The sequence below is a fragment of the Crinia signifera genome, chromosome 7 (genome assembly GCF_055691185.1).
Source record: "Crinia signifera chromosome 7, ASM5569118v1, whole genome shotgun sequence".
Taxonomy (NCBI): Eukaryota; Metazoa; Chordata; class Amphibia; order Anura; family Myobatrachidae; genus Crinia; species Crinia signifera.
Window position 1 is genome coordinate 29,477,628 of NC_139223.1, and position 8,169 is coordinate 29,485,796.

Here is an 8,169-nt window from a genome sequence, read left to right on the forward strand (position 1 = left end):
TGTCTGCATAGGAGGAGAATATTATAGCGAGCCCAGCGAGCATACGCATTACACTACGTGGGGTCCATGCCGACATTCACAACAATTAAAAAAAACAACAACTCATGTCGATCTTTTTGCGTGTCTACCTTTTTCATGTTGACCTATTGAATGTCGACCTTTTGAGGTCGACCTATTCTCTGTCTATCTAGACACTGTCTGTAGTGATCCCTGCAGGATTACAGGAGGGCACGGCGCTGGGGGATAGGGGGCCCCGGGCTGGGCCCAATGACATCACTAATGTGGGCAGGCCCTCCTGCTAACTTCTCTATTGGGGCATTCCTCGCCAACACAGCCTCACACTGCCAACACAGCCTCACCCTGCTAACACAGCCCCAACACAGCCTCACCCTGCCAACACAGCCTCACCCTGCCAACACCGCCTCACCCTGCCAACACCGCCTCACCCTGCTAACACAGCCTCACCCTGCCAACACAGCCTCACCCTGCCAACACAGCCTCACCCTGCCAACACAGCCTCACCCTGCCAACACAGCCTCACCCTGCCAACACCGCCTCACCCTGCCAACACCGCCTCACCCTGCTAACACAGCCCCAACACAGCCTCACCCTGCTAACACAGCCCCAACACAGCCTCACCCTCCAACACGGCCTCACCCTGCCAACACGGCCTCACCCTGCCAACACGGCCTCACCCTGCCAACACGGCCTCACCCTGCCAACACCGCCTCACCCTGCCAACACAGCCTCACCCTGCCAACACAGCCCCAACACGGCCTCACCCTGCCAACACAGCCTCACCCTGCTAACACAGCCCCAACACAGCCTAACCCTGCCAACACATCCTCACCCTGCTAACACCGCCTCACCCTATCCATCCTCCTAACCTCTTTTGATCCTCCTATCCTGCCTCCGTTCCCCTCCGTTCCTACTTATCCTATTGTATTTCGTTTGTCCACCCACCTATTTTTAGTATGTTAACTCTTATGAGTAGGGTCCTCCTGCCTCACGTACTCACCCTACCTCTTTACCTCACCTGTGCTTCTGTCCTGTTCTTCCCTTCCTCTACTTCATCTTCGGTCTCCTCGACAACTTTGACACCTACTTCTGAACTGATGCTGATTTTAGTTCTACCAGCTATACCCCTATTTATACCGTATTTTTCAATACACTCTCTACGTTACCTTGTAATTTGTTTTTTTGTTTGCTATGTACGGCGCAGCGGACACTTTGCGGCGCCTTATAAATAAACGTACTACTACTACCCTGCCAACACAGCCTCACCCTGCCAACACCGCCTCACCCTACCAACACCGCCTCACCCTGCCCACCCTGCCAACACAGCCTCACCCTGCTAACACAGCCTCACCCTACCAACACCACCTCACCCTGCCAACACGGCCTCACCCTGCCAACACGGCCTCACCCTGCCAACATCGCCTCAGCCTGTTAACACCGCCTCACCCTGCCAACTCGGCCTCACCCTGCCAACACAGCCTCACCCTGCCAACACAGCCTCACCCTGCCAACACAGCCTCACCCTGCTAACACAGCCTCACCCTGCCAACACCGCTTACCCAACCAACACAGCCTCACCCTGCCAACACCGCCTCACCCTGCCAACACCGCCTCACCCTGCCAACTCGGCCTCACCCTGCCAACACCGCCTCACCCTGCCCACCCTGCCAACACGGCCTCACCCTGCCAACACGGCCTCACCCTGCCAACACAGCCTCACCCTGCCAACACAGCCGAGATTGAACACTATTGCATACCCTTCCCCATAGTTGTGGTTCTAGCTATCCACTCATTTAATAATAGGCAAAACCGGTGTTAGTGGCTGCCAATCAGTGTGACCATAAATCATTTGTTTTGGTCATTGCCATGTGCCTGGAGGCACCCCAGGGTGCCTAGGAACAGATTGGGTACAACTGCACTAAGTGACACACCAAGCACAGGCATGCAATGGCTACGTATGGGGCAGGCAGGATAGGTACCGAGACCTGGGGTGGCGTGAATGTTTTTTTCCTGCAGAAACACTGTCTGGATGTTGTCAAATCCTGTTTTAGTGCATTGTTCAATGTTAGTGGAGATATGTGTCATTGTTTTGTTGTATGTAGAGACCTTGTGCTTGTAATAGAGGAGCGGATTATGGGCCTGATTCCGCTTCATTTGTACTTTTGGGACGCCCTCCCCACAATGCAATAGCAGAAATGTAGCAAATACATCGCTATAATGCGAGTGCTGTGCCAGGTAGCGAAGCGCTTGCATAATACCAGTAGCCCCAAAATAGCGATTTAAAAATAAAATGTTTGCATATCTGCGCTCACTGCTGATCTAGGTCCTATATGAGAGGGCACAGCCACACTATTGGTTATATCATCCAGCCCTAATAAATAGGCAGAACTTTTACCTCCATCTATTTTACTTTCCTAAAGCTAGAATTGCAATCCCATTCCTGTTCTCCTGTGTGTAACTGGGCTTGTTGCATTGTCTGACTTCCCTTCTGCATCTCCGTTTGCCTGATCTCCTGCCCCACTGCTCAGCCATGAAGGTTGCAGTATGCAGCGGGCTACAGTACATTTCTTATAGAAGCCGTATTAGATCAGCTTGCACAATGCAGGGGAAAGTAGAATACGCTTTTCGTGTTGCTCTTTGAGTGTCGTGCACTTACCTTTAATTTTAGAGTTTCCCAATAAAGCGATCTTCTTCCCGCTAATTGTGTTTGTGTATTATATACCGGGACTCCCATCAATTACATGTAGGTAGAAGCCAGTTCGTAAAGTATGCGGTCATCAGTTTGTGGTGTTGTTGTTAACGACCCGCGTGTATTACTTGGTGTGTATGCTGCCTATTGTCTAGTGTGTACGCACTATATTGTTAATGGTGCGCGCTCCCGCAGGTTGTTAGTGACCCCAATGTCCTCTATCCATGCAGCTCAATCCTGGCTCTATGGCAGGAATGGCCAAACTGTGGCCTCCAGCTGTTGTGAAACTACACATCCCAGCATGCCTTGCCATAGTTGTAGCGGTCCCTAATAGCAAAGCTATGGAGGGACTTGTAGTTTCACAACAGCTGGAGGGCCATAGTTTGGACATGCCTGCTCTATGGTCAGTTACAGTATACTCCTGGATGTGGCCACTTAAGTTACCTTAGAAGATTTTATTTTTTGTTTCTCCAAGATATCGTTTGTCAGTGAGTTCATGGGAATCATGAGCGACACTATCGCTGGAATATTGTCTAGTGTGTACCCAGCATTAGACTTCTTAAAAAAATATTGCGTTGGTCCATGGTGGCTGTGCCACTACCAATTCTTACAGAACTGGTAACCCCATCGCCAAGGGGCCACGCCCGATAGCCATGCAATAACAGCCACGGGTGGGGAGGGGGAAAGGGGAAGGGGAAGGGGAGGGGTGTGGGTGTCTTTGTCTCAGGTTCCCAAGCCTGTATGTGGGTCTCTTTGTCTTCGGTTCCCAAGCCTGTATGTGGGTCTCTTTGTCTTCGGTTCCCAAGCCTGTATTTGGGTCTCTTTTTGGTTCCCAAGCCTGTATGTGGGTCTCTTTGTCTTTGGTTCCCAAGCCTGTATGTGGGTCTCTTTGTCTTCGGATCCCAAGCCTGTGTGTGGGTCTCTTTGTCTTCGGTTCCCAAGCCTGTATGTGGGTCTCTTTGTCTTCGGTTCCCAAGCCTGTATGTGGGTCTCTTTGTCTTCGGTTCCCAAGCCTGTATGTGGGTCTCTTTGTCTTCGGTTCCCAAGCCTGTATTTGGGTCTCTTTGTCTTCGGTTCCCAAGCCTGTATGTGGGTCTCTTTGTCTTCGGTTCCCAAGCCTGTATGTGGGTCTCTTTGTCTTCGGTTCCCAAGCCTGTATGTGGGTCTCTTTTTGGTTCCCAAGCCATTATGTGGGTCTCCTTGTCTTTGGTTGCCAAGCCTGTATGTGGGTCTCTTTGTCTTCGGTTCCCAAGCCTGTATGTGGGTCTCTTTGTCTTCGGTTCCCAAGCCTGTATGTGGGTCTCTTTTTGGTTCCCAAGCCTGTATGTGGGTCTCTTTGTCTTCGGTTCCCAAGCCTGTATGTGGGTCTCTTTTTGGTTCCCAAGCCTGTATGTGGGTCTCTTTGTCTTTGGTTCCCAAGCCTGTATGTGGGTCTCTTTGTCTTCGGTTCCCAAGCCTGTATGTGGGTCTCTTTGTCTTCGGTTCCCAAGCCTGTATGTGGGTCTCTTTTTGGTTCCCAAGCCAGAGCTGTACTGTCTTAAACTGATGGTATGAGCAGCTCTCCACCTTCAGCTTTAAGATCCTCCAAGATCTGGATGAAATATTTTGGATCCATATGGAAGCGGAGCATTTTTGCACTCATTAGGTTGAGAATAGAGAGGACACGGTTCCAGAAGGCTTCCCTCGAGCTGTCAATTACGAAATTGCTCATTGGGCAGTTTAGTTCACTGCCCATGTATGAATATGAGATGTACAGACAGGTTGACAGTGTTTCCATTAGTTCCCGCTTGGTGTCCAGCTCTGATGCAATCACTTCACGGCAGAGCATGTACAGAAACATTAAATTGGTCGGTGTGAGGAAGCCAAAGGGCTGCCAGGTTCCAGTGAGAGATTTGTCTACAGACACCATCCATTCAGCAATGCGTATTGGTGACACCCGCTGCTTGCACCTGCGACAGAGGAACACCGAAAGACAGGCCAGCAGCTCGCCGGTGGATGCCTGCACCTTCTTGCATTCTGGTGGTGATAACTCTTGCTTTTCTTCAGCAGGCTCACAGTCAGGCTTCTTGCATTCTGGTGGTGATAACTCTTGCTTTTCTTCAGCAGGCTCACAGTCAGGCTTCTTGCATTCTGGTGGTGATAACTCTTGCTTTTCTTCTGCAGGCTCACAGACAGGCTTCTTGGCAATAGTATCTTGTGAGTCCTGTGTGTAGATTGATAAGTCAACACAGGAGATGGAATTCTTTAGGCTCTCATTGACAAGATGGGTAACATCAACCTGGCCATTTATGCGCGGCCTTCTTTTAGTCATAAATCGCCTCATTCGGCCGAAGAGCGGCTGTCTCTTGGCAGATCTTCCTATCTCACTGTTCTCGATAGCCGTGGGCTTGGCCCCACTTGATGTGTCTTCACCAGGGGTGCTTGCCTTGCGGCAGCATGGGAATGTCAAGCAATTCCACATTCTTATTCAGTGTCCTGTTCTTTATAGCACTGATTGTGGTCTGTGGTGGCTCTGATTGCTGAATATACTCCAATAATAAGGGTCTGTTTCCAGCACGTTGTATATGATGCTTCCTGGTTCAGTCCAAGGCAGCAAATGAGTCCAGCAGATTGTAGCCAGAGGTGTTCTCTGCTTACACTGGGCATTGTGACATCACATGCTGATTGTGACATCACAGGCTGATTGTTATGTGTTATTTATGCCACTGATGATATCTAGGTAATTTCAAACAGTGATTAAAATTGGGGCAATATAGAATGTATTATCACCCTATTTAGATATAATGAGTTGAAATTCACCAAATAAAAAAAACTATTTCCCGTCAGCATACCTTCCAACATGACCCATTTCAGGAGGGACAAAATGCTCTTTTCCTGGTTTTCCTTGCCAGCTGCATATGTGCAGCTGCAGCACAGTCCAAAATTCTATAGGGGAGCTAGATCAACTGTCACTCCAAACACTGACAGACACTACAGCCAGGGACTCACTGACAGTTGGTGTGCCACCCCTCTTGGCACTTTGGGCTGTGCTGTGGCTGCAACTGTCGCTGGCTAGGAAGTCCAGATACAGAGCATTTTGTACCTCCTGGAATGGGTCATTTTGGGAGGTATGCGTCAGTAATGGACCCAGCCTTCTCCTCCTATTTATTTAGAATTGTTTCCACTTTTATTATGAGATAGCAGCAGATCATTCATGTCTGTGGATGAAACGCTGAGATAATAGCGACTCAATGGCTATTTCCACTGGCATTGTAGTAACAGAAACTGAAGGTGCACTGACTGAGTATTGGGTGTTTGGCGGACACATGTGTGCTTATGGACAGCGCCTGTGTGCTTATGGACAGCGCCTGTGTGCTTATGGACAGCGCCTGTGTGCTTATGGACAGCGCCTGTGTGCTTATGGACAGCGCCTGTGTGCTTATGGACAGCGCCTGTGTGCTTATGGACAGCGCCTGTGTGCTTATGGACAGCGCCTGTGTGCTTATGGGCTGCGCCCGTGTGCTTATGGGCCGCGCCCGTGTGCTTATGGGCTGCGCCCGTGTGCTTATGGGCAGCGCCTGCTTTCTCATATAATATAGTATTAGTAATAATAACTGACTGTAGGTAATTGTACAGTGGGTCACATGACTGTATCTTTCTAATGCCAAATACACCAATTCAGTTGCTACAGTGCCTTGCAAAAGTATTCACGCCCCTTGATTTTTTTTTTATATTTTTGTTGCTTCACAACCTGGAATTAAAATAGATTGTGTGACGGTTTGTATCATTGCGCTCACAGAACATGCCGGCAACTTTGTAGATGGTATTTGTGAAAAGCCCATGTGGTCCTAGACACTGCCCATCTTATGCTTGTGTCAACCTTCCATCCATGACCTTTAGTGGTGGACCCAATGTATGTTTCCCTAATATTATGCTAGTAAAATGTGCTGTTACACTGAAAGAAAGCAGGTTCTCCACCCAAATAGCACAATCCTATTGGTTAAGGTGACAATGCCCTGGAGAAAGCGTTCTACCCCTTGGTCCTTTGTCTCTGATAAAAGGTATCTCTTATGTATCCGCAAAGTGTACAATTTATTCTCTGCTCTTGTGTGTGTTTGCAGCTGTATGACTTCACAGCCAATGAGGAGACTCCGTGCACTGTGACCTTTCACCCTGCCCGGCAGGCCCTGGCCTGCGGCTTCAGCAGCGGGGTGGTGAGATACTTTGATGTGACGGCTACCACTATGCAGCAGGAACACAAGTAAGTGCGGCTTTCTCACTCCTAGACGGTTCTCTGGCCGGGGTGTAGCTGTGCTGGATGGAAGAGACAACGGGGTGGATGTAAGAAGGCTCGTTATGGGGGGGACGCGGTATCCGCACCATTATGTGCACTGATACTGCTTCTACCCCATGTATGAAGAAGTGTGGCCCCTGGTACAATGGGCCCCATTCAGGTTGGCTTGGTAAGCTGCAAACATCGGCTGAGATGCCGCCAATGCTGATTCCTTTCAGTAACATGTGAGGGGATATGTAATGAACACACATCCCCTCGCTCATAGATCACTGGACGTTCGATTGGGCGATGCCCACTTCCGCCCCCGGCCGCTTGCCCCGATGCTTGCATACAGTTCGGCGACTATGTAAGTCACCGAATCCATCCGCAAAGGGGGCGGCACATGCGCATAATAGACCATGCACAAGCGCGGTCCCCAGAGCACCGGGACAGGGCCGAACTCGCACAATTGGGAGTAGACCAGAATCATCCCCAATATTTGTCCTATGTTTAATAGAAATGTACTTTCCCGAAAAGAGCCCATATTGTCACTGGTGCTCAGCGGGAGACCCTTCATTACATCCTGAGCAGATGATGGGCGGCTGTCAGTCACTCCCATCATGACAGTATTTTCTATTGCTCTGTTTGTACACCAGGCAGCACCGAGGTGCCATTACTGGCCTTCTCTTCTCTCCTGATGGCGGGCTGATGTACAGTGCCTGCACTGCGGGATCTCTGGCTCTCTACAGCATCGGACACCAGGAACAGCATGTTCTGCGGGTGCTTGGTGAGTGATGACATCATAGCTAGATGGACGCTCACATATTACACAGCGCAATACATGTGACCCATCACATTGCCCCAGTGCTGTGAAGCCGGAATCCTTCTTGATCATCCAAATGCTTCTCTTCACCCCTCTCCTTCACGTACCCTATATCCTCTGTTCCCTTCTCTTCTGTCGGACCGCAAAGGTCTAAACACTGTCTAATGCGCAGGTAACGTGGTGTGCAAGAACTCTGAGCAGGGGCCCCAGTCTCTGTCGCTGAGCATGGACGGATGTCTCCTGGCGTTCGTTGGACCTATCGAGTACACCGTGACTGTCATGCATGGCCGGTCATTAGATGAGGTACTTCTAGAACATTGGCCTTAAGCCCAGTTTAGTGTCTGCCCTCTGACCCCAGTACACCTCGTCCTCCTCTTCTGTAGCAGG

At 50.1% G+C, this 8,169-nt stretch overlaps 1 pseudogene; it reads right to left on the reverse strand.

Moving 5' to 3' along the window:
• Window positions 1-4,244: 4,244 nt before the first annotated feature.
• On the reverse strand, window positions 4,245-5,168 carry LOC146021121 (cyclin-dependent kinase 5 activator 1-like; annotated as a pseudogene).
• Window positions 5,169-8,169: the final 3,001 nt, after the last annotated feature.